This window comes from Notamacropus eugenii, chromosome 6 (genome assembly GCF_028372415.1).
Source record: "Notamacropus eugenii isolate mMacEug1 chromosome 6, mMacEug1.pri_v2, whole genome shotgun sequence".
Taxonomy (NCBI): domain Eukaryota; kingdom Metazoa; phylum Chordata; class Mammalia; order Diprotodontia; family Macropodidae; genus Notamacropus; species Notamacropus eugenii.
In genome coordinates this window covers 382,525,691-382,552,163 of record NC_092877.1, presented here as the reverse complement: position 1 = coordinate 382,552,163, position 26,473 = coordinate 382,525,691, and the positions used below count along the sequence as shown (strand labels likewise).

Sequence of the window (26,473 nt, the reverse complement as noted above, 5' to 3'; positions counted from 1 at the left end):
CTGGCTGTCCTTATGATCTCTGATTTTATTTAGAGATTAGTTACTCTTGGCTGACACACCATTCTAACTAGTTGGTTTTCTAGTTCTTCAAACCAAACGGCACTAGAAGACTTGCAATTATTTCATGAGGGAGGAAAGAAGGGGAAGGGTTTTGGTAACAAATACCCTGGCAAAACCAAGAAGCTCTAGCTGCAAACAAGAGAGGCAACAGAGAAGAGCAAACAAGAACTCTAGAAGCCCAGTACCATAGGGCTGATTAGTACAGGAACCATCAGTTTTCCCTACCTAAGTAACCACTAAGTACATCATTATATCATAAAATGCAACTCCAGAATCACAGGATCTTTGATTTAGTGCTAAGATTTAGAAGTCACCAAGTACAACCTGTTCATTTTACAGATCATCAAACTGAGGTCCGGGGAGGCATATTACTGTCTAAGGTCACCTAAGAAGTACAGAGCTGTCACAGACTTGAAAGGTACTCAGAAGCTCAGGTCCAGCCTACCTACTACCAGAAGCGTAAGTCAGTTCAACCACAGCACTGAGAAGAGGTAAGATAGCATCTAGTAGGGAGAGGCTTTCACTTTCCCATAAAGCCTGATCCAAGCATGGAGATGGCCCAGGGCTCCTGGAAGCTTTACCAGGGACAGCTCAAGGGCTGATTGGTCCCACTCTAAGCTATAAAACTTCAAGTATGAATCCAGTAACAGATCATATGGTTCCTCCAAAATGTAAGGATTTAGGGGTTGTCCTTTCTACAGGGAACCACATGTTGCAATGGCCTGAGTGTTGGAGGTGAATCAGGAAGACCTGGGTTCAAATCCCTCTCTAAAACTCACTAGCTGCATGACTCTGAGAAAGTCTCTTCACCTCACTGATCCTGTTTCTTCTTCTCTATCGTTAGAGGATTAGACTAGAAGGCCTCTAGAGTCCCTTCCTGCCTAGATATCTGAGTCTAGAATCCCTCTTGTTTGAGTGAAGTAACATGAAGGAAGAGAATGAGGGAAGCAAAGTGCCCAGGAAAGTAAGTACCCATCTCCATAAAAACAATGGGGAGGGGAGGGAATGTGTGTGTGTGTGTGTGTGCATGCATGTATGTGTGTATGTGTTTATGTAAATATATATACATATACATATTTGTGTGTATGTGGATATAGGTAGATGATAGATAGATAGACAGACAGATAGATAGATAGATAGATAGATAGATAGATAGATAGATAGATAGATAGATAGATAGATAGAGGGCACAGGGTAAGCTAAATATGAAGGGATGATACCTAAAAAAGAAAATTTAGGGTTGACAGGAATGTTCTAGGAGAAAGAGAAAAGCAGAGTTAGGAATGGTAAATCATCTCACACAAAAGAGGCAAGAAAGAGCTTTTTACAATGGAGGGAATGGGAAGGTGAGAGGGAATAAGTGAGGCTTCCTTTCATCAGATTTGGCTTCAGGAGGGAATAACATATACACTCAACTGGGTATGGAAATCTATCTTACCCTACAGGAAAGCAGAGGGGAAGGGGATGAGAAAGGGGATAATAGAAGGAATGGCAGAGTGGATGAAGGGGTAATCAGAAGCAAACACTTTTGTGGAAGGACAGGTCAAAGGAGAGAAAAGAATAAATGGAGGGTGGGACTAGATAAAGGGAAATAATCTTTCACAACATGACTGTTTTGGAAGTGTTTTCCATGACTACACAGGTATAACCTAAATCAAATTACTGCCCTTTTCAATGAGTATGGGTGGGGAGGGTGAAAGGGAGAGAATGTGGAACTCAAAGCTTTAAAATGAATGTTAAAATTGTTTTTACATGCAACTGGGAAATAAGATATATAGCCAATGGGGTATAGAAATCTATATCACCCTAAAGGAAAATAAACGGGAAGGGGACAAGACAAGGAGGGGGTGATAGAAAGGAAGGCATATTGGAGGAAAGGGTAATCAATGTATGCTGTCTTGGGTAGGGGAGGGGAGAGATGGCAAGAAAATTTGAAATTTAAAGTCTTGTGGAATTGAATGTTGAAAACTGAAAATAAATAAATTTAAATATTAAAAAAAAGGAATAATTTGGGTTTAGAGTTAGGGCTAGGGTTGGGTAGGATTATAGCCCTTTCCAACATGTGAAGTAGAAACAGTCATAGAAACCCATCATCAGGTTTTCCACAAAGGTGATGGGTTATTTGGCCACAGCAGCTCTCAACAACCAACTGCAGTGTTAGAAAGGTTTGAACAGGTTTGCTAGGCCATGAACTGTATGTACAGTTCTGTGCAGCCATGGTCAGTATTTAGCCAGACTTAAAGGACTGGGGAGGGAGTCACAAGTCAGGGCCAGTATGGAGACAACAAACTGGGGAAATGGTGACCACCCTGGCAGAATTCCAGATCCTGGAAGTTCTGAAGAAATGTTCTCTAAATAGGCAGGAATTTGACAGACACACAGACACACACAGACACACACAGACACACACACACTTTTACATTTATATGAACATATACATATATTTGAACTTCAATTAAAAATTATTTAAATGCAGTCTCACAGGCTGGCAGACTTTTTCAGTGTTAAGAAGGGCTTTGGAGGCCATGTTACCTATAAAATCCTCCACTAATCCTATCCTGAAGCTTCCAGGTGCTTTAAGATTCATCAGCTCAGTAGGCAGCCAACTGATCTTTGAATCATCCAAATTTGCCTCTCTAAGCCCTTTCCTTGCCTCCCCTCTTTTCAATCTGCTCCTACGTCTGCCTTCTCGGATCAACACGAACAGGCTTTGTTTCTCTTCTTCACACCGATTCTTCAAGGTCTTCCCAGAATAAGGTTACTGGGCACCACTTTTGCCCATTTTAGAGATGAAGAAACTGAAGACCAAGAAAGTACAAAGTGAAGCCAGTCTCATAGCTCTTAAAAATTAGCAGTAGAAGCCAAATTCAGAATTGTTTTTATTCCAAATAAAATTCTTTTCACCTCACAACAAACACTGCCTCTATTTAAAGACAGCTGTCCTGCCCTCACCAGATCTTCTGCTATCTCGACTTCACCACCCCAGGTCCCTGATTGAGGACCTTTGCCATGACTTCAGACCCACCTGCCCTCTTCTCCCTGACTTCCTTCATCTGAATGCTTCTTTTCCATAGAGATGGCCTTTCTCCAACATGGAGCCTCAAAGTGAATGGATCTGTAGTGTGAACTTGGTGCTCCACAGAATAAACTTCAATGACCTAGAAAACTTTGCTTCCTATAACAGTAATTAGAAAAGAACATTCAGGAGGAGGAGTTATATCTGTGTTGGGTAGGAAGGAAATGGTCTTTACTAGGGAATGCTTCTTATATAAAGAAGAAACTGAGGCATTGTTTAAAGGAAGACTTTGTACAGCTCAGTGCCCAAGAGCCGCAGTCAGCCTACCACACCATCCTGATGGAGAACAAAAGTTCATGGGATTTGTAGGCTGAGGACTCTGGTTTGGCTCCTTACTCGGCTATGTGCTGACCTGTTACCTACAGCAAGGCTCAACTGTCCCAAGCCTCAGCACCCGTTCATCAGTTGAAAGACTTTGAGTCTAGGCCTTCCCAGGGGCTGATATCCTATGATTTTGTCACCAATAGGCTCTGGCCCACCACAAAGAAAGAGGGCTATGACCAGTATTGCTCTTAACAGAGAGAGCCCCCACAAATCAGGAGCTGGGAAGTGATCACCCTGGTGTATTCTACACTGCTCTGAATGTAACCAGAAGAGGGGGTTCATTTCTGGAAGAGCATTCCAGAGGAGGCCAAGCAGAATGGTGAAGGCTCCTGGGATCATGCTGTAGGAGGTCCAGTGAAAGGAATTGGATATATTCATCCTACAGAAGAGAAGACACATAGTGGGATCATGCCATGATGTGTACCTTCATATGTCTATAATATGATATCTCTAAAACTCAAAGAGGACTCACATGCCATCAGATACAGTCTACTGATTTTACAGTTGTGGAAACTGATCCCCAGGGATTATAAGTGACCTGTTTCAAGGACATACAGAAATTGAAGAAGGGGCAGGATTTGAATTAAGATCCTCTGATTTTGAGTCTTTTGTACCTTGTGGAAAATGGATAAAACACTGTTCTTAGTAAAAGGTGGAAAACAGAAATAAGTCACTTCAGGTTTGAAGGAAAGAAAGACTTTTTACCTTTTCAGAACTACCCTAAAGTAGGAAGCTCTGTCCCAAAGAAGTACTGAGCTTCCCTTCATTGAACGTCTTCAAGAAGAGGCTGAATCTCTCTTGGGTTGGGATATTTGAAAGGTGATTTGAGTTCTGCTCTAAGCTGGCCTAGCTGCCCTCCAAGGCATTTACATGGTTTGTGGTTCAGTGATCACAAATGGCCTTTGGTTGTCTATCTGGGCAATGTCTTTGGACTTGGGTATGTTGATATCCCAGGCCCAGTACCTCAACTGCACTCTGGGTATTTGTCCTCTTGTTACTTTAGTCTGAAAACCTTTATCACCCGGAATGTGACCTGCTGACTTATTATGAGTAGTACCCAGCTGCTGACCCATTCTGGGCTTTCCCAAAATGCAAGTCTTTGCCTCTAGATTTGTAAGCATCATTCTCTCACCCTTCCTGGCAGCTCAGGGAGCTAAGGGGATAGGACATGGAAAAATGTCTGTAGACCTTCCAGGTCCAAGATCAGAAGCTAGAAAGGAAATCAAAGCTTATCTAGTCCAATGCCCTTATTTTACAGATGAGGAAACCAAGGTCCAGGAAATTCTGGAGTGACTTGCCTAGGGTCACACAGGCAGGAAGCAGAAGCCTCAAAATCCTAACTCACTAGTCAGTGCTCAGATGGAGTAACGGATGCCACATAAATAGAACAGTGAGCAAACTACTTTGTTCTTCACTAGATGGATGGATAGATGGATGGATGGATGGATGGATGGATGGATGGGAGAATGGATGGATGGATGGATGGGAGAATGGATGGATGGATGCAAGATGGATGGATGGATGGATGGGTGAATGCTCAGGGAATGCTAGGATAGCAGTGGGAGATGGAGGCAAAGTCATGATTTGGACCCCTAATTAAGGTACATCAAGTCAGTGAACCAACTTGCTTCATAGACCTAATTGCTTCATAACCACTGGGGAAATGAAGCCAATTAGATCAAGAGGGAACTTTGAAGAGGTACATTTCCTCTTTTCCTAGAAATTCTGGCCTACTTGCTATAGTTCTTGTTAATCATGTTGCCCCAGAGTGAACCAGAAGACCTCACACTTGGAAGAGATGAAAACAGGTAAGGTTGTCCTTGGGTCCCAAGAGGGTCATGGGCTCTGGACCTGGAAGAAATCTTAGAGATGGACTCAACCCTTTTCATCATACAGATGAGGAAATTAAGGCCCAGAGAGATGAATGGCTTTTCTGAGGTTGCACAGATAATAAGTGTCAGATCTAGATTTGAAACCAGGTCGTCTCACTCAAAATCCAACACTCTTTCACCTGAACCACTTTTCCCCCTACAAAAGCATTTTCTTTGCTTTCAGGGAGTCCAGACTTATGGTTACATCAGTATAGGAAACTCCTAGTATAGAAATCCCCACCATTTGCAGATTGGCAAATATTCTGCAGCTTATAGCAAATCCTCTGGGGCTCTGAGAATTTAAGTGACATGAGACTTGTCAAGCATCATCCTGGTCAGTTATTCCCTCTTCTGAGTCCAGTTCTCTAGCCTTTCCCTGCCCCCATGTATTATGTAACAACACCTGATGAATATGACAATGCACTTGATGGTGAGCTCTACCTTGGGTCCAGCTAAGAAGAACATCATATTTTAACCCCAAGAAGAGCATTTTCATAGGATGGGAAGTGGCATCGTTGGCACTGTTATCAGATTTTAATTTATTTTCTGAGAATGTAACATCACAGTGGGTAATCAGCTCCCAGCCCTTCTCTTATCACTTCTGAGCACCCTGACTTCACAAACTGAGGAACCGTCTTAATCCTGACATTCAATGAAACGATTCTTGCTTGGGAACATCAGAGCTTTCAGATTAGTGGAAAGCCAATTTTAAGAGAAAAGACAAGAAGAGAAAAGCTTTGGAATCTTGACATCTGGCATCCCAAGTAGCTCTTCTTTGAGACAGTGATAAGGCTCTGGCCATCAAAGTGGCCGTGGAGTCCATGGACAGAGACTGCAGAGGGGATCTTTGGAAGGGGAGGCCCACGGCATCAGCTTCTGGCTGGGGCCTGGGTGCGCCATTTTTCTCAGAGATTTGTTCAGAGCCAGTAACATTACAGTCATTTACAAAGCTAAAGAGCTCAACCTAATGATCCGGACACGATGCGGATGTGTAAATGCCCGCCTTAGGCACCAGGCACAGACACAATGGAGCTGGGAGCAGGGCCTGAAGGCAAGATGCCAAGCACGGACACAGGCCTTTCATTTGGACAGAGAGTTCTGCCAGCGGAGAAGGGGGAACATCCTTCCTCACCCCAACTCAAGCCTTAAATCCCGTAGTTGTTCATCTTCAGAGTGGGAATGGGAGGCAACCCTGCCTGAAGCTGGCTGCACAAGGGGCAACCTTTATTCCACATACAGAGATTCTAAGGGAACTTGGAGATCCGGACAACAGAAACTGGGCTCTGGCACCAAGTACTCCTTCCCTGCCTCTGCCCTCCTTCTGCAATCAAGGAGAGATAAGAGAGGGAGCTACTACCATGAAACAGGAAGTACTGGTCACATGGGAAGGCAACCCCTGGGCCACTGGGGCATGAAAGTACATTTAACAAAGGGGTATAGTGGTGCAAAGGGGAAATCATCACCCTGGAGTTTGCCATGTGATCCCGAACAAGTCACTTCTCCCCCCTGCCTCAGTGTCGTCCTCTGTAAAATACAGGCATTAGCTTTACCGACCTCTAAGGGCCTTTCCAGTTCTAAATCCCTGATCCTATGAGTAGAGGACATCCTATGTCCTTTCTAACCTCATTACTTTATGAACTCAAATGACCAGCCAGGAATGCCTACCATTCCAAGCTGCACCTATAGAGAACTGGTCTGAAATTCAATAGAAAGCCCATTGTAAGACAGTGATCCTGTACTGATATGATGTGTACCTGGGGAGAGGGAACAGGCCAAAGACTGACCATGTCAAGATTGACATGATGGACTTGACCCTCAACTCAGGATTCATTAGTCAGTAGTGGGGTGCACATTCAGTTCAGGCATTCTGTACCAACAAAACAGGACAGCCTCAACAACAATGGCTTTGTATTGTCTGTGATAGAGGAAGAAAAGCGAGGGAAAAACTAAGAAATGGAATTATTCTGAAGGCCTCCACATGCACAGATTCACTCCTCCTCCAACACTCCCATCCCCACCCCTACATGTCCACACATTTCCCCTAACATACAGATACACACTCTCACACACACATATCACACAGACACACACTCTCACACATATACACACTCCCACACACCACACACAATCCTGGGCCAATGTGGGAAAGGGCCAAGTCACGGCAAAGCTGGACCAACGTTTGGTGCATTGTTGGTACAGGTGGATTTGTGGTTGCTTCCCATTCCCACAGCTCCTTTCACGGCCTTGACCTGCTTCTCTAGCCCACCTTTCCCTCTAGAATGACTTCTCTGCTTGTGCTGCCAGCCAGCTGAGAAGATATGGTCCCATCCACTGCTTATCTGTCCTGCTGCTGCTTCTGCCCTCCCTGGGCCCACACCAACTACCTAAGGAGAATTCTACCTGGGGGTAGGTCACTGTTCCTTACTTAGAAGCACAACCCAAGTGCCCCCACACATCTTCACTCTAGTGTTACAACAGTAATCTCATGGCCTTTCCTCAGCTGGTCCAAAGGACCATTAAGGCAATGGCCTGTGGAAAGCCCTCAGCTTCCTGGTGGGACCTGAATTTGATCCCTTTGGTCCCTTGCCTTAAGGGGGGCAGAGCACCTCAGTGTCTCTAAGACTGGGGAGCAAGAGATGGACAACAGTGTGAATAAAAGGCCTTTCGTTCCTTCTGCCTGTAAAACACTGAATAACGTAAGAGAAGGACTCCGTTCAAGACTTTCCATCAGAAGCTCTGAGAAAGACAGCACACAACCGTAATTGCCATTTCTAGAGCCCTTGGCAATTTGCAAAGAGCTTAATACACACTATTTCACTGGAGCCCATGCTACGGCATGATCATTTTTATTCTAAACCTTCGGGCTCTTTTTCCTTTGTTATTTAAGTCATCATTATGTCCCCTGACAAGCAGAAGATCCACAGAAATCTAAGTTTCATTTTTCATCTGCACTAACAGAAATAAAGGAGAGGGCCTTTAAAGTATGCCAAATACTGTGAACAAAGTACCATGGGAAAAAGACTGGCTCTCAAATCTGAGGCCCTCAGGTTTAGCCTCTAAGAGTGTGCCTGTGAACCTTGGACAAGTCACTCATGCTCCTCCAGCCTTAGTTTCCTCACTTGTAAAATGTGGGAATGGGGTTAGATGGCCTTTGAGACCCCACCCAGCCCTAGTTGATGTTAACCAGATGGCAAAAATTATAAGTACACATCCCTGTTTTCCACATGAAGAAGCTTGGACCCAGAAAAATGATATGACTTGGCCAGTCTCTGAAAATGAACAAAGTGCCAGAGATATTGATTCCAGCCCCATCTTGCCTCTTTCCACCACCCACCTTGCCTTGCTATGAAACCTCTGACCCAGATAATGCAGGTAACATCACTATTTAGCCCCAAAGCACAATTTCTGGCACCTCATCTGCCTTCCTGCTTAGGTTTTAGCTGGGTTGAAATTAAAATCAATTTGCATTCTCTATGTGTCCAGACAAAGACATGTTGGATGACAAGGAAGGAATTACCATAGGATTCAAATGTTGCTACAGCCAGAGTAGATTCATACAATGGACAGTCCAGACACCAGTGTAGTGTGAATGAAACAAGTCCCCAAGTCTGAAACTTTCGGCCTGGGATATCTATGAGCCAACTCATTATTTCAGAAGTACTGAAAAATGTGAAATGCTTCTAACCATCGGAGGTCCCAGAGTAAAATAAGAAATCTGTCAAAGACAGATATAACTGGAGAAGGGGAAGACCGTAAAAGAATCGTGCCATCTAGACCCTTCCTTTGAAAGAGGGAAAAACTGACACCTGGAAAAGTGAAGTGACTTCCTTAATTCATAGCCAGGTAGTAGGAGGACAAGGAGAAGAATCCCAGTTTAATGACTGCAGGTCCAGGTCTCTAGCCAACATTTCCCATTAACCCAAGTCTATTTTTCTCCTTCTACTCTGATTCCTAATTTCTCCAATGTAGAAAGAGTTACCTAGAGGCTCACAATACTCTGGACTTTTACCCATTTTTTCCTGTTCCCTTTTGGTCTGTATTCATCAACCTAGGAAAAACATGGCCCTAGCTTGTTAAACTGTACAAAACAAACAAATGTCTTCTTTCTGTTGGGTGTCCAACCAATCATAATATAATGCTGCTTTTTCATTTCAAGGATAATTATCACAAGAGCTTCAGAATCTCTAACTGTCTCATTCAAAAGCAAAAAAAAGGTAACGCTCTTATTTCCAGACTATATGGACAATTCCATCTAAAGAAGAGACACAGTTCGTGGGAGACCCTACAATGATAAAGAGAAATGATGCTGACACTTAGTGAAGGGGAAAGGCATGGAAAGAAAGCAAAGGACTGTGACCCAACCTGCCATCTTCTTTCAGACTGAAGGCAAGAAATCAAATAATGAACAAACGTTATCAATTTAGGAAGACTTCTACCCTCACTGGCAAGGCTCCAGCTGGATCCCTAATTTTACAGATTCTTTTTGGTACACACAGCTTACAAATGTACAAAGACACAAGAAGGATGAGGATGTGGTGAATAGTAATGAGCTCACATGAAGACAGCATCAAAAAATTCTGTCCCAAGTGGATTTATCCATCCTTTAAGGAAAAGCATATTGCACATATTGGGATTTTCTAGGGAAAATTGCTACATCTAACATGGTTTTTGGTTTTGCCTTACTATTGTCAAGCTACTAGATGTTGAAAATGGAGATTGGCCAAAGAAGTCAGCAAGCATTTATTAAGGAAGGTCCTATGAAGGACCATGCACCAGCCTAGAAGTAAAATGACATAATCGTTACGTTGTTCATCATGAAAGTCTGTGACATATCTAATGGTAATGACAATGGCTACCACTATTTGCTAAAGACATTTAATTAATGTAAATCAGTCACCCAAAGGGTCAGACCAAGCCATCTCAGGCAACAAACTTGACCAACTGAAAAGAGAATAACCAAAGGCAATGTTATTGAAAAAGCCAACTCCTTTCGAAGTCGTGCAGAGGAAGATGGAATGTTGCAAGTTGTAAAGACCCATGAGGCAGTGAGAAGGGATAGAGGAAAAAGCAAGGTTAGGGGAAAATTGCCAAGAGCCCTCAGTATCCAAAGTCGTTTCTCAGACATCTAGGGATGGAACCAGGCAGAGAGAAGAGACAGGAAAATGAGGAGGATCTGGAAAGACTCTGGAATAAACTCACGTGTTCCCCATCAATGACAGTCAAGTTACAAGACTGGGAATATACAAATGAACATGGCAATGGATCAAATAGAAATGAGATGAGCATTTTGGCTTAACCATATCCACATAGAGAAGGTAGGGCCAGAAGGAAGAGGATTTTAAGTGAGTGACTGATTCAGATGAGAAGGATTTATTAAATGTTTACCCATGTTCTTTAAGTCCCAGGGACAGAAAAAGGCAAAGAAAGGACAAAAAATGTTCTCTGTCCTCAAGGAGAACAAATTTTACTGGAGAGGCAATATGTAAATAACTGGATCCTATGAGATATCAATGGGACAAATTTGAGCTAATCTACAGAGGGAGATTGGGAAAGGCTTCCTGAAGAAGATGCCATTTGAGCTAACTTTAAGGAAGCTAGGAGGTGGAGATGAGGAGGCAAAGCATTACAGGCATGGGAGACATCCAGAGAAAATTCCTGAACTTGGGAGGTAGAATATTGTGTGGGGAACAGCTAGGAGGCCAATGTCACTAGAGCAAAGAGTAGGAGGAAGGGAGGAGGGGTTAGGGTAGAAAGGGAGGAAAGATTCAGATTCCAAATGGTTTCTAAAGGGATCTGCAAGATAAGAGTAAAATATATATGCATGTGTCTATGTATACATGTATAAGTGTGTGTATATGTATGTGTGTGTGATATAGATAGATAAATAGATATAGATATAGACAGAAATATATCTTTCTGATTTAAAAAAGTGTCCAGGATAACGTTAACTATTAAGCAACATTCCTTCTTCACCATTTTGTGTTGTTCTTAAAGGAATAATCAATACTTCTAGGATATAGCACAAAATCTTCAGTTCAGCTTCCCAGCTCTTCACAGGCTGTGCTCTCATCTACCTTCCCAATCATTGCAGTTTATTTCCCTTCACTCACTCACTGTTCCAATTAAATTCACATTCTAACCGTTCCTTGTACGTGAAGTTTGAGTTCCAACCTACATGTCCATCCTCAAGTGATACCTCATGTCTGAGACACCCTGTCACCTCACCTCCATTACATAACATTGTTGTCGATAATACTCAGAAAACAGTTGAGAGTTACAGACAATACAAAAAATAAAATGAGATTATTGTGTCTTTTTTTAAAGTCCCATACTGGTCATTGCCCCCAGTGCGTATCGAATAAAGTGATAGGATTATGAAACACCAATACCAGGTGCTTCTTCAGGGAGGAGCTGCCATCCTAAAGCCAAGGACTTCTTACACCACTGGCCAAACAAAGCTTCTCTTCTTTTGTTCTGAATTTACATCTCCTACAGCTAAGCCTAGCAGAGGGCTTTATGTATAGTAGAAACTAAATAAAGCTTTGGTGAATGAACAAACTCGTGAATGAATGAGTGAATGAATAAATGAATTAATACAAACATAATAATGCGGAAACGTTTCACGATCAGGGCAATTTGGCCAGGGCACTCATCTCTAGACCTCAATGCCTTGGGATCTGGTTGTTCCAGAGTCTTTCTCTATGGAACCCTTGCACAGCTCACCAAGCAAATTCTATTTTTCATGTTTTAAATGCACAAATTCGAGTTTCTCTGCCAAGAGTATCAAATCTTATTCAACAGTTCTGTCTAAGCTTTTTTCAAAACATTCCCTGAGTGCCATATTCAGGCTTGGCTTGATTTCAAGTACCAAGTGAATCCACAGATATCGAGGTGGGAGTGCTTCTCACAGGGAGCTGATCATTCCTTCAGGTCCTGAAGAAGATGGGGACAGGGAGGGTTGTGCTCCGTTAGGGGAGTTGACAAACGGGTGCTGACTTTGGGAGGCCTCAGACTGAGAGAAGGAAGTAGCTTCATGAATAGATGTGGAAAGAAGAAGTCAGTAGAGAGTCAGTAGGGGTGGGGCAGGGCAGATGAGGACGATAAAATAAGAAAAGGAGAGCTGACCACTGGGCCTGGCTACCTATACTCTGAAGGAATGTTGGGGAGACCAACCTAGAATGAAATTTGCCCCCAGGTTCCTCACACGCTAAGAAGGGGCTGGTAGTATGCACAAGAGGAACTCCTGGGGCCAGATAATGCTAGAGCTAAAAGAATCTGAGTGATGACCAAGGTCTGACCTCTCCTATGACACCTGGGCTATTACTCAGTGGAGAAAACGAATAGGAAGTACTTAAATCATAAAGCATTAAACAGCCATTTAGGTTATTCCTGTTTTAGCAGGGTTATTAGAAAAGTCATCGACCCTGCTACTTAATATGAGGGTTTGAAACATTTCATCACCATGATATTCTGTTCCAACACATTTAAACTCTAATGATTTTCATATGCACATGTGTGTGAGTGAGTGCATGTGTATAATATTCATTTGGCACATAAATTAATCATTATATATCTTTAACTTTAAAATGTATATATATTTATGTGTGTGTGTATATATATAAACATGTGTGTGCAAATTGACACTTAAAAGATTTATTTGTTAACATTCGAATATTTCACTCAACTAGGCTACCCATCTGACTCAACAAGATAGATTTGGGAAAATAATCTGAATAGCAAACCCGAACAGACTTCCCTACTTCTGATGAAATAAAAAATGGGTCTTCCATACTGCACTGACCCATATCTAGTAACTGAAAGCGGCTTCACTGCTTGTCCTCCCCAATGTTGCTTACAGGTGGCAACCATTTCCCCACTCCTTCATCAATGACTGTGATGGTGAAAGCTGTTCTGAGATTGGCACATTTTGGCCAAATTTCATCTTTGATTAAGCTCTGCTCTGTCTTGAACTTGCTGCCCTTCATCAGTTTTACCTTGTCTCCAAACTGTCCCTGTCTACCAAAGTTATCACCTTTTGAAACAATCTGGGCAGATCACATGTTATATTTTCTATCACAATAGACTGAAGTCCATAAACATCCGCAACTTTTAAGGGCTGTAGAGTTGAAGGTTTGCATAGGACTTTCTCTGACTTATCTCTTTGGTGGATACTATGGGGATTATCTCCACTTTACAGGGGGAACACTAAGGCTGAGCACAGCTAAAGAACTGATCCAGGGTCACACAGATAGCAGATGTCTTAGATGGGACTTTCCTGATGCCTGTTCCCTTTATTCTGAATCTGGCCTCAGACACTTACCACCAGAATCTGTATCAGTCTGGGCCAGTCACTGAACCTCTCTTTGCCTCACTTTCCTCATTTGTAAGATGGGAATGATAACAGTGCTGCCTGTTATGGGTTGGTGTAAGAAGTCTTGGAAATATAAGTAATGAAGTCACATGCCCAGATGTGACAGATGTCATCTTCTGTCACTTGGACCTTTACATTCCCAAGAGTATTTTTTTCATTTAATACATAAAATCAGTCATTGTGTATTCTCTAACTTTTAAAAAATAAACTTTTTAAAAGATTATAAAAAAGAGACATTTGTAAAGGGCTTTGAAAACCTTAAAATAACATATACAAGTGATTTCTTACTGTTTTTAAAGTGGTCTGCATACCATAAAACTTCATATAAATAATTGTTAACAATTGTTGTTATCTCAGTGGGAGAGGCAGTGTAAAAAGGTATATACATCTGGCAAGAAAAGGAAGGGATCATAAGAGAGAGCAGATGGCCAGGCTGAGCACAGGCTCCACATACCTCTGATATCTGTAATACAGTAAAAGAACCAGAGGCTACCTCCAGCACATTGGTTTTATGAAGGATCTGTGGGTATTCAAAGGGAAGAATTCTGCAGGATGAACGGATGGGAATCAACTACACTCTGTGTCAGAGAGGGACATGTAAGCTCACATAGATGGGATCCCATTCATCAGTCAATAAGCTTTCAGCAAGCAACTGCTACGTACAGGTTACTGTGCTAGATAAAGCAGATATAAAAACAAAAGCAAAACATCCCCTGACCCAGGTTCTGAGCTAAGACTGTGAGGGCAGCTAGGCGGCACAGTGGAGAGAGTGCCAGGCCTGAAGTTTTGAAGTCTCCTCTTCCTGAGTTCAAACCTGGCTTCAGATACTTACTAGCTAGATGACTCTGGGTCAGTCACTTCATCCTGTTGGCCTCCATTTCCTCATCTGTAAAATGAGCTGGAGAAGAAAATGGCAAACCATTCCAATACCTCTGCCAAGAAAACCCTAAATTGTTTCAGGAAGAATCAGACAGGACTGAAACAGCCAAACAACAAGATTGCAAAGCGCTTGGCACAAAGTACATTCTCATTCAAATCTAGCAACGCTTTTCTGAACCAAGAGAACAAACATCCCATTTTGAAGATGAAAGAATAAATCTCAGGAAGGTCTAGTTGGTCTCCATGTCACACAGCGAGCAAGTGTAGTAGTCAGAATTTGCACTGGACTCTTCCTAAATCCAAGCCTGGCACTCTGCCCACTGGGCCAAGCTGGCTCCCTGGTAAGTCCTAGAGAAATTCTCTTTATTATTATTGTGGTTGTTTAGTGTGATTACTCAGAAAATATGGCAAATATTAAAATAAAAATATAAATATGGAAATATAAAAAATATATATATATTAGAATATATAGATGGAAGAGGATGTGGGTTTCCACTGAGAGGGAGCCATGTCTGTTTCCCTGGAGGGGCATACTTCAGGCCACCATCACTCCCTTCAGGAGGAGATGATGTGGGGTATCCATCAGATCTCTGGACAGGCTTTGCCTTATGTTCAGAAGTCTGGAGATTAGAAAGAGCTGAATTGTCTTTGTGTGGATGTCTAGCTCAAGACTCAGTAACATATACACATTCAAGTCCATAGACAATACCCATAAATAATATTATGAAGGGATCGAACAAGCGGAGGAATGCGAAAAGGCTTCATGTAGCTGCAGATAAGAGCTGAGCCTTGGAGAGGTCAATGTTCAAAAAGGCAGAGAGGAAGAAGGAAAGCAATGTGGAGGTGGAGCAGAGTCTGTGCAAGGGCTGGAGATGCATTTACAAGAGACAGAAAAATGAGCAAATATGGCTGAAGACTGAGTGGGCTCAAATCGTTCCTCCCAGAAATCAGTGTTGGAATTCACCAAAGTAGACTGACCCTGACCCAAGCAAGAATCTGCCCAAATCAGTAAATATTCATTCAGCCTTTGCTTGAAGACCTATTGAAAAGGGACTCGCCTCTCTGGCCATCACCTTCTCCATTTGGACAACTCTTAGGATTTCCCCTCACCTTACATGAAGTCTAAATAATTATTGCGGGAATTCTTCAACCCAGATCCTTTTGGAGAGTGATTCCTCGCACCTTGGTCCCTTTCACTGGACATCCATAAATCAAGAAGCAATATTAGAAGAGCAAAACTTTGATTAGTACCAGCTAATGAACAGTTGGCAGATGGACAGCTAGATCCTGAACAAAAAGAGACTTCATTTATATAGGGTTTTACATTGCCTTCAGGGTGCATGACCAGAGGCAACAGAGTCCAACTGATAAAGCTGGAAGAGCCACCACACTCCTCATTAGGGAGATTGGGTAAGGGAGACAGAATGTTACATGATTTAGGGGAAATGAGTTAAGCTCAGGGTCTCAAGCATTGCCAAAGATCCTTTGTGCTCTAGTGAGGATGTTTTTCTTGTAGCTCATCCTATCAGAATATCCTTATAGGGAATCAGATAGCAAAGGACACCTTCAAGATAGAAACTGGTTTGGCTTATCAAGTTCTTGCCTGCCTGGGCAGCTTATTTATACAGCCCTATAGCTCTATTTATCTGAACTCTGAGGTTACTTTTTCTGGGAAGATGCTTTCCCCAAACTCAAAGTATACAGGTTTTACCCATTTCCTCTAAATTTCCTTCTCTCTACTGGTTCTATCCCCTGGGACCAAACAGAACAATTGAATCTGTTATTTTGGTACTTGCAGATAGCTCCCATGTCCTCCTGTCCCAGCCCTCTCTTCTCTGATATAAACAGATCTTGTTCCTCCCATAAGAAAAATACCTTTACTGATATGTGGGTTATAAGATGAAGGCATCAATTTCCTGAAAGCTTTAGTGCTTATCTAGAAGGAAGATGATCAAATCTTAGAAAGACAAAAAAAATTAGAGCTAGATAAGCCCTCAGAGATCATTAAGTCCACTTTTTTTTTTTCCTTATATATGAGGAAACCAAGGCCTACAGAGGTTGTGACTCCTTGAAGGTCAATAGGAAGGAAGTCAATATCAGAAGCAAGACTTCCATGACGGGAGTCAGTACAATGTACCACAAAGCATCAAGGCAGATGACCAGATTCCCACATTTTCTCATGGCTATACCATAAAAGTTCAAGGGTTAGATCCTCCCATTTCTAAGGATTTATTTTCCAGTTACTCTTCATCAGCATTTATGAAAAAAAAGGAATGATATAATCAGGCATAAATTGAGCTGTTGTGAATCGGCCACCAAAGATATCAGTGTAATTCACTTGCCCACTTCCCATTTTCCCTTGGACCTTCTTAACAACCAATAAATATTAATGCCATTTTGCATTGGCCACAGTCATAGACAGAAAGCTTTTCTAGTCATCTCTAGTTTATCATAGGGATGGAAATGTGTTTTCCCATCATCCTGTGGCTGATTCTCCAACCTCTAGGGCTTTTGACATCTAATTTTCTATTGGCCTCATTTTATGACTCCCTCCTTAAAAAGCTCTCTGGCATTTTTATTATTTTAAATTAAACAGGATTAAAATTAATTCTGCTTGGGAAAAATATACACTCTTATAACTCTCCTTGAGATAATAATTGCTGACATGTTGGGAAGGGGTTGTTAGCCAAGAGCTGGGCTGCTCAGTGCTCTGGGAAGAGCATGTATGACCCCCTTACACAACTTCAGCGGAAGGGCAAGGTTCCTGTTCATTTGTCTGCCTTCCCCTCTTTCAATCCACATCCAGTTAAGATTGGAACTTTTTAGGTCACTTGTACCCAATCCCCAGTGTCCCTCCCCAAAGACATTACCAGATCTGTAAGGGAATATTCCAAAGGTATCAAAGAATAAAGAGTTTTATGTTTCCTCCCATCTCCTTCCTAAGGGTGATATGTAGGAAACGTAGGGGTGCACATATAATTGGCACTACAAGGTTTCTTAAGCCCTTCCTTCCACATAACCCTATACATAGTCTGCCAAGGTTTGAAAAATGCTTTGCACACTAATTATTACATCTAATCCTCACAACAACCATGTAAGATGGATTATATCCATTTTACAGATAAGCAAACTGAGCCCCCCAAAAGATAAAGTCAGCATTACACAGCTAGCAGAGATCAGAATAAGGCTTCAAGCCCAGGTTTTTGATTTCCAAGGCAATGTCGGCCCCCTCCCCCACCTACCCAATTTACTCCTAGTATGCATTTCTTCCCTGGCCCCATCCCTACTCCACTCCTCCCAAACACGGTTTTTGCTATGAGGAGGACACTTACAGCAGTAATCTATTACTCCTTTCCACAGGAAACCCCATCGTCCTGGAAACTGACCATATATATCACAAGATAGTTTCCAATAGAAGGTGAGCTCCTAGGGGACAGGGACTCAATACCATACAATCTCACTGATGCTTCAGTATTTTGAGCACCTAGTATAGTGCCTGGCACAGAAAAGGTACTTTTTCAATGTCCGTGGAGTTGAAGTGAATTAAATGGTCCAACCTGGGCAAAGGCAGATCAGAATCTCCAAGTCATCCAAACTTTTTCGATCCCATTAAATGAAGAACCCAACAGTACAGGGTTTCTCTCTTCAATCTCTGCCATGTTCCCCTTTGATAAAGTGGGGCACCTGGTCTGGCGTGATTAAAGGAGGGGAAAAAACTCAAAGGGCATTTGAACACTCCCCAAACCCTAACCCAGATTCATCTCAAGAAAGCAGAAAATAAAATATTCTGAGGTGGCCTTTTTTCTATCATTTCCCAGCAAGAAGAGGACACAGGAGGGGGCCTTCTTTAATAACAATTTAACCCAGCTCGGTCACTGCAGACATGACTCACCAGCTCCTACGTCTGTGCAGATTGAGAGATCTTAGGGAAAGAGAGCAGCCCATGAAACCACAGGGTTGGGGGAGGGGGAGAGGAAGACAGAGCCCTGAAAAGAAGGTGGGATCTTAGCTAGAGCTTGTTTGAAGGAAGCCAGGGAAGCCAGGAGGCAGAAATAAGGAGAGGGGAACATTCCAGTCCTGGGAAACAGCAGAGAAAGTGCCAAGAGCCAAGAGATGGAACAGGCGGGAGGTCAGTGACACAGAACAGTGACATACCTATGTGGATCTGATCCCCAAGGAGGTCAAAGGGCTTGGCTGTGTTCCATGGCCATGGCCATGGCATTCATCTTAAAATCCAGCAAACGTGGGGCTTTGGCCAGTTACAAGAAGGATCAGGTCAGGGAGTATGTGTGTAGATATGTATGTAGATAGGTAGATGATAGATAGATAGATAGATAGATAGATAGATAGATAGATAGATAGATAGATAGATAGACAGACAGATAGATGATAGATAGACAGATAGATAGATGGAGTTCTAATCCCACTTCTGGGGAAAAAAAAGTGTGAGCTACCCTGATGCTAGTTCAATATGACCTTCTTCATATAAGCAAGAAAAGTCACTGAGGATCTTTGAACCTCCCTTTGCTACTCTGTAAAGTAAGAGGATTGGACTAGATGATCTCCATACATCTTTCCAGTTCCAAATAAATAATCCTGTGCTCCTATCGCAACTCATTCATACCACCTGAGAAAAGACAATACGGCTTAATGCGTACAAGGCAGACAAACTCAACTAAGGAGCATGGGTTTGAATCTTGGTTTTCTCACCAGTTTTTGGATGAGATTTCAGAGGAGTTGCCTCACTTTTGTTACCCTCACACACCGAGATTAGGACACATTGCAGTGGCTCTTTGGGCCAGTATCCTTTACAAGGACGGTCCCACCTTAGTTATCAGAATCTAGATTCACCAAGTCCTCTGATCTCCTTGAAAAAAAAAAAAAGTGATCATTGTCCTGACCCAGTCACCTTGGTCTATTCACTTCTCTCCCAGCCACTTGTATCTCTGCTGTAGTTCCAGTAAGTCAGATTTCTGTAGCATGTTAAAGTTCCATTTTTCCCCTCATAAACACCTTATGAAGTCTGCACATGTGTTAGGAAACCTGTTTTATAGAGGAGGGAGCTGAGGCCAAGGGACCTCAAGTGGTCGGCCCAAGGTCCATTGATTCCAAAGTGTCAGAAGTGGAATTCACACCCAGGAATCCTGTCTCGAGCCCCAGTGAGCTTTTCATTGTACTGCTCTGCCTTCGTAGTGTCTTTTGTTCCAGAAAACACAAGTAAAATCCTCAATCTTCTCTTTAGGAAGAAAGAGCATCGCATGCCATTGTATGGAATTTGGCAGCCAGCCATTCTATTGGTTATCAAACTATGGTTCAGTCACATGAGAAGCCTTTGCTCATCACCTCCTGTGCACAAGGCGCCATGGTAGATGCTGGAAATATGAATACCACAGGGTCACAGATATGGACCTGGCAGGACCTTACAGGTTATTCAGACAAAAAGTCTCATTTTACAGAGGAGGAAACTGAGATGAAGTCAGTCCCCCTCCCCTGCCCCACGTCTGCCCGCTGGGACCAAGCAGTCTGAGTACAGTCCCTCTTTGCAAAGATAGATCTTCAAATCCTTTAAAACAGGTGCCCTATCCTCTTCTCCAAACTCAAGTCTTCTCTTCTTCAGGCTAAATATCTGCTCTTCTTTCAGCTGCAAAGACCATGCAATGCCTTCTGTCAGTCCCCTCACCCTCTGGGCAGGCCTCCTCCTGGTGCTGTCCAGCTGGACAACATCCTTGATAGAATGTAGTGTAACAGCCTGAAGCCAGAACACCAGATGTGGTCTGACCAGGGCAAAGGATAATGGACATCTCCCTTCCCCTGTCTCTCGGGATGTCTGGGATAGGAGAGGGGAATTTCCATCTTGTATTGCCTTATAAACAGGACCAGAGGTCATTTGGAAGGTTTCACATGGAGTACTTCATCATCACTGGTGGGACACATTTTGAGCTCATTCCCTCCGGAATAGGGGGAGAAAGCAAACCCCTCTCTCTGCATCTGCCCTGATTTTAGTTTTGAACATACATCTCTGCCACTGGCCACCAAAGCAAGCCTGCGCGTAGGGTCCTAGCTGGGCAGCTCAGTCCTTCCGTACACCTTACAATCTCCCGGCTCCCTCCCTCACGTCTCTCAAAGAAGGCTCACAGCCCACCCCACCCCCAAACGCACACAGAGTTCCCATCAATCCAACCTACCCATGCTCTGAGCCGGAAAGAGAGGGCAGTACTCCTCCAAATGGTGCTCACTCAATGAAGGGAGTCTACTGGCTGTGGGGACAGCAGTGAACGATCGCAACAAGTCATCGGGAATAAAATCAATTGTCAGAGTTCAGCAAACAACATTTAATTAAAGGTTTGGACACCTACAACCGGGAAGGAGAAGCAGGCGGCTTTTTTTTTTTTTTTAAACAAAGCGTGGCTCTTCTACTTGCTCACAGCTGGATCCAGAGAAACTGGGCCAGACCCCGACCAGACTGTTTTTGGTTTTGTTTTGTTTTGTTTTGTTTTGGCCTTAGTAAAGCTAAAAGACAAATAGATACAGAAAATGAGGGACAATGGGTCCCATATCACCATCACTGCCAACTGGGAGTAGGGAGGGAGTGCAGTCTCTTCACCTGAGTAGGGAGGGGTGGTCCCGTCTCCACTTCTATCCACCCAGCACATGATTCAGTGGAAAGAGCATAGGACCTACTAAGTGGCAGCTCCCAACTCTGATACCAAGTCACCTTGGCCAATTCACCTAATATCTCTGAGCCTCATTTCCCTCATCTGTAAAACAAGGGAGTTGGGTTGGATGTCCTCGAAAGTTCAGTCTTCTAGCTTTAGATTTCCAGACCCCGGGAGTTAGGCAGCGGGTATATCATTACACCTATTTTATGGATGAGAACCCTGAGGCACTTGCCTCCTGTGTATGACAACACAGCCAGTGTCAGAGGCAGTGCTTGTACTCACAGTCTTTGGCCCTCCCTTCCTAAGCCTTTTCCAACGCTAGATCATTCCTCATGCGATCACAGATCTCAAGCAGAAAGGGAACTAAGAGACCATCTAGCCCTTACCCCTTCATCTTACATTTGAGGAACCTGAGGCACGGGTCCCACAATGGTTTCAGAGCTAGAATTTCCCCCCAGGTCCTCTGGAGCCTGTGCTCCTCGCATTGTACCAGCTCCCTTCCTAAATGTTCTCTACGAATGCAGGAGGACAATCCCCGAAATCTAGTAGCATGCGCAAATACCACCTTATTTCTGTCCAATATAGTTTCATATATTTGATTTCAAATATCCTGCCTTTCTGCCCCGAGTAGCAAGCACAGGTAAAAGGTGCCACCTTGGATCACCCTTTCAAAATAAAGGTAGGAAGCAAGAGAGATTGAGAGGCAGGAGGGATCAGAAGTTGTTATTGGTATTTTGGAGGTTTTTTTCTGCTGTTAATTTCTTGTTTTGGTGCTAACTCTGAAGTTCGGGTGGAAAGAGGGCACGACTGGAAGGCCAGCTGTGCCCACGACAAACACGAGACCTTCCCACCTCCACATAAGCCAGAACTGAGAAAGTAGCCCGAGGACCCGAGCTCGGAGGCGCTGAAGGCTGCCCACAGCGCCACGCTCTGCTCAGCCTGATCGGGATCTCTCTCAGAGCACGGGCACCGAGGGCACCGTGCCAACCCCTGCCAAATAGGTACCCTTGCAGAAAAGCCTTTTTCAAGACTGGAGCGGCCTTCCTGTAAGGGATCTGTTTCCCCTCCCCTCTCCTTTCTCCTCGTCCCCCCATCGGTCAGCTCGCTCCAGGCTGCGGCCCCTGAGCCCAGCCGGGCAGCGACCGGACAGCTCCCGAGAAAGATGCGGAGAAGGAGCCTTCTCTCGCCCCCTGCCCGCCTCCCGGCTCGGGCTGGCATTCGCGGCGCCGGGGGAGGAGGGGAGAAGCACTTCCGACCACATCTGCACCCCTTCCTCCAGCTCGGGAGCCCGGCCCCGGGCACTCACCTTTCAGCCGGGCAGGCGGTGCCAGGCTGCTCAATGCGCTGCCTTCTGCGCGGCTCTGCCCTCTGTCCTCCAAGCTGCCACTTACTTTCCCCCACTTTCTTTTTCTCTCTCCCCGGGGAGGGCTCCTCCCCCAGTACTGCCCGATTGGCCCCGGCTGCTCCACCCCGAGCGGTGACGGCCCGGCAGGGCAGGCGGGGGAGCGCAGCCCGAGAGAGGATTTCCCGGGGCAGGGCCCTCCCTGAAAGCGTGGGCCAGCTCCCAGAGAGCGCACTCTCACCGGGACCGAGAGCGGGCCACGGGACAGGGCGGACACTGCCTGGCAGCAGCCCCGGGCCGCCCGGAGAGGAGGATCCTGTCCCAGCAGCCACAGCCTGGCAGCGAGTGCCCGCGGGGAGAGCCTGAGCGCTGCCTGCCAGTCGGGGCCCTCCCCTCCCCTCCCCTTCCCCAGCCCCGCCTGGCCCTCCAGTCTCCACCCCCTGGCCCCTCCCGTCCCTGCCTTCACTCAGCCTCCCAGGGGAAACATCTGGAACAGCGTCTCGCCTAGCGACTCACAGCTGGACCTTCCCTTAGATGGAGGAGGTCACTATGGACTCCTCACTGGGTTAGGTGTGGTTTGGGGCAGAAACAAAAGGACGCGCCCTGGCAGGAAGGAATTCCGTCTTTCCCTCCCACTTGAGGGCCCCCACAGGCCTGACTGGCAGCAGCCACCTCCTAGGTGGTCTCCTTTACTCCGGGCTCTCCCCTTTCCCCACAGGACTGCCGGTTGGCTAGCGCTTCGTTTAAATGAATAAACCTGCCTATGGGCAAAACACTGTCCTAGCCACTGTGGAGACAGAAATTTCTAAATGCCAAAGAAAGGACACGACCAGGGGACTGAGGGAGGAGGGATGGTGGGGAGGAGGAATTCCAGCACATGCCCAGAGACGGGGAGGTCAAGAATCAAGACTGCCTATGGAGAGGACAATGGAGACTCGCTCCAGGAAAACGCCGGGCTCAACCAGCAAAAACCTTGGAGGTAGGAGAGAAGCCCTCAGGTGGAAGGGACTTCAAAGGAAGAGAAGGCTTCTTACCAGGTCAAATAAAGAGAGAAGGGGGAAAGGGCTGTGTAGACGCAGAGCCTCAGAAGCAGCAGGTCCCTTTCAGAGAACAGAGAACAGGCAGATCTGATTAGGGTCTATGAAGAGGAGGAAGGGGAAATGAGGCTGGAAAGGGAGGACAGGGTGGGAAACTAGATCCTGGGGGACTCTAAATGCCCAGAGTAGGAGTGGTATTCTATTCAATTAAATCTGACAAACATTTATGAACTACGTGCCAAATATCCTAGGTACTGTGCCAGACACTTATTTTCTACTGGGATATATTACCCTAGAAACAGTGGGAACCACTGGAGGTCTTTCAGCAGGAGAGGAGTGACATGGTGTATCTTAGGAAGATTATTTTGGAAATTGTCTGCAAAGAGTGGACAGGAAAGGGAACATGCTAGAAAGCAGAAAGGACAATTTGGAATCTTTGACGTTAATGGAAGGTAGGGAAAAGCGCCATCTCCTTATCCTAATGGTGACTGGGTGGAAAGAGAGCCAGTCAGTTAAGAAGCATTTTATATTAAGCATTGGCTTTGTGGCCCCCATACTTGGAATGGTGCCACTCCCCATTCCCAGACCTGGGCTTCTCTGGCTCCTTTCAAATCCCAGCTAAAACTCGTTGTTTTATAGGAAGTCTTTCCCAACCCTTCTTCACTCTACTGCCTCCTCTCTTTGAATTATTGTCTGCCTTTTCTATGTAGAGCCCATTTGCACATATTGGTTTACTTCTTGTCTCCGCCATCAGATCACAAACTCTTTGACAGCAGTAACTTTTTTTTTTTAAATTTTACCTTTCTTTGTATCGCCACTACTTAGAGTTTGGCAGATTCAGCTTAATAAATGTTTACAATTTGACTGACTGACTGACTGTCAGGTTCTGGACTAAATTCACAAGATACAAAGAAATACAGTCCTTTCTCATAAAGAGCTCACAGTCTAATAAAGGAGACATGAAAATAACAATGTATACACCAGATCTATACAATGTAGATGGAAGACTGGCTCAGAGGAAATATGCTAGGGGAGAGGGTGAGCACTGCAGAAGTGGGGGTTTGGACTGAGCCTAGAAGGGATGCAGAGGTGGGTGGGGAGGAAGGGCATTCCTGACATCCAGAACAGCGAAACAGGGACTTGGGAGATCAAAGAACTGTGCAAGGGACCACAAGAAGGCACGCTGCTAGATAATAAAATATATAAAGGGGAGGAAACTATGAGAAGACTGGAAAAGTTGAAAAGGATCAGTTTCTATAGAGCTTTAAAAACTAAACAGTATTTTGTGTTTGATCCTTGGGGTAATAGGGAGCCACTGGAATTTATCGAGTAGGGCGGTGACATGGTGAAGACCTGCCTATGCTTTAGAAAGATTATTGGGCAGCTGACAGAAAGATAGCATGGAGTAGAGAGAGACTTGAGTCAAGAAGACCAAAGAGGAGACCTCTTCAGTGGTCCATATGTGACTGACTGAAGTCATGCCCAAGGTAGCAGCTGTTTGAATGGAGAGAAAGGGTGGGATGAACAGTAGGTTGGGAAAGTGAACGTGATGGGGCATGGATGTAGATAAGACATGTGAAGCAAGTTCTGTTGATGTGATAAGCACAACACTAAGGCTGTGGGGCATGTCATTGGGTACTGGGGTGAGATGTGTGTGACTCAGTGAGTTAGTGAGTGTGAGAAGGAACTAGAATGGTCTGTCAAAAAAATAAGTAATAAAACAAAAATAAAGGCCAGGAACCACAGGATCATAAGGTAGCGAAAAGGGTGTGTGTCCTGTTTAACTGGCTATTTGAGTGAAGGAGGTGAGTAAAATACCTAGGTACCTGGGTGTCTAATAACTGTGCAAGCAAATTAATGAGACAGTGAGGGGTGTGTGTGTGTGTGTGTGTGTGTGTGTGTGTGTGTGTGTATGTGTGTGCGTGTGTCTGAGATATGTAAGTGAGGTAATCAGTGAAGTGATGGATGGAGGGAGGGAGGGAGAGAGGAAGGGAGAGATGGATGGATGGATGGATGGATGGAGAGAAGGATGGAGAGTTGGTCACTGGGAATGATAGCTAACCTGGCTCTTTCTCTTCTCTAGCTCAGCCCATAGGAAGTGAATAGCAGCCTGTGGACTGAGGACATATCCTGTCCTTTTTAGTATGAGGAGCTACTGAAGAAGGCAGCACCTGGCATCTGGTACCCTTCTTGTACTCTGGTTTTCCCATTCAGGAAATGGAGCAAGAGCTTGAAGATTTGCCTTTCACTTGAATCTGAACCTTGGGTCTAGCTTTAACTCTGTCTCTCTGACCTGGTCAGTTGGGCAGCATAAAAAGGCAGAGGTGGCAACCTCTGTGGGACATTGACTTTCTCCCTAACCCTCTAAGGGGACAGGAGGGAAAGGGAGGATAAAAAGGGAAAGGAAAGGGGGAAGAGGGAAAGGAAAAAGGAGAGGGGACAAAGGGAGAGGGAGAATTGGAAAGGGCAAAAGAAAGAAGGAAATGGAGAAAGGGGGAGTAGAAAGGGATAGGTGGAAGGGGAAAGAAGAAGGAGAAAGTAGAAGGGGAGAGGGAATAGAAAAAAGGAGAAGGGCAGATAGACAGGGGCCATTTACCCAAATAGGCATACACACTCACCAGTTGAGGTTCCCAGAGGATGACTATCTCTAACTCCCCTCAGGATTCCAACCATAAACCAGAGAGGTTATGGGCTTCCTAACATTACAATGCCTGAGCCCCAACCAGTTTGCTATCTATTATCAGTCAGTTGGATTCTATTAAATGTTGGAAAAGTTTATTGTGAAGGCATAGCAATAATGGTTGTTGTGAAACACCTACAGACACATCCCACTGGCTTGCTCAACCAAGGGCAC

At 44.5% G+C, this 26,473-nt stretch overlaps 1 protein-coding gene and 1 long non-coding RNA gene across 4 annotated transcripts in view; one reads left to right on the top strand and one right to left on the bottom strand.

Moving 5' to 3' along the window:
* The window catches only part of IL1RAP (interleukin 1 receptor accessory protein), a 148,827-nt gene extending 126,181 nt beyond the window's left edge, over window positions 1-22,646 (bottom strand). For all 3 annotated transcript variants that reach the window (XM_072618858.1, XM_072618860.1, XM_072618859.1), the window contains exon 1: window positions 22,547-22,646. The gene's annotated coding sequence lies outside the window, so the exon portion shown is untranslated. The remainder of the gene's footprint in view (window positions 1-22,546) is intronic.
* Window positions 22,647-23,059: 413 nt separating this feature from the next.
* On the top strand, window positions 23,060-26,144 carry LOC140510333 (uncharacterized). The gene is made up of 2 exons (XR_011969198.1): window positions 23,060-23,561; window positions 25,703-26,144. It is a non-coding gene; the product is annotated as an uncharacterized lncRNA (long non-coding RNA).
* The last annotated feature ends 329 nt before the right edge of the window (window positions 26,145-26,473 follow it).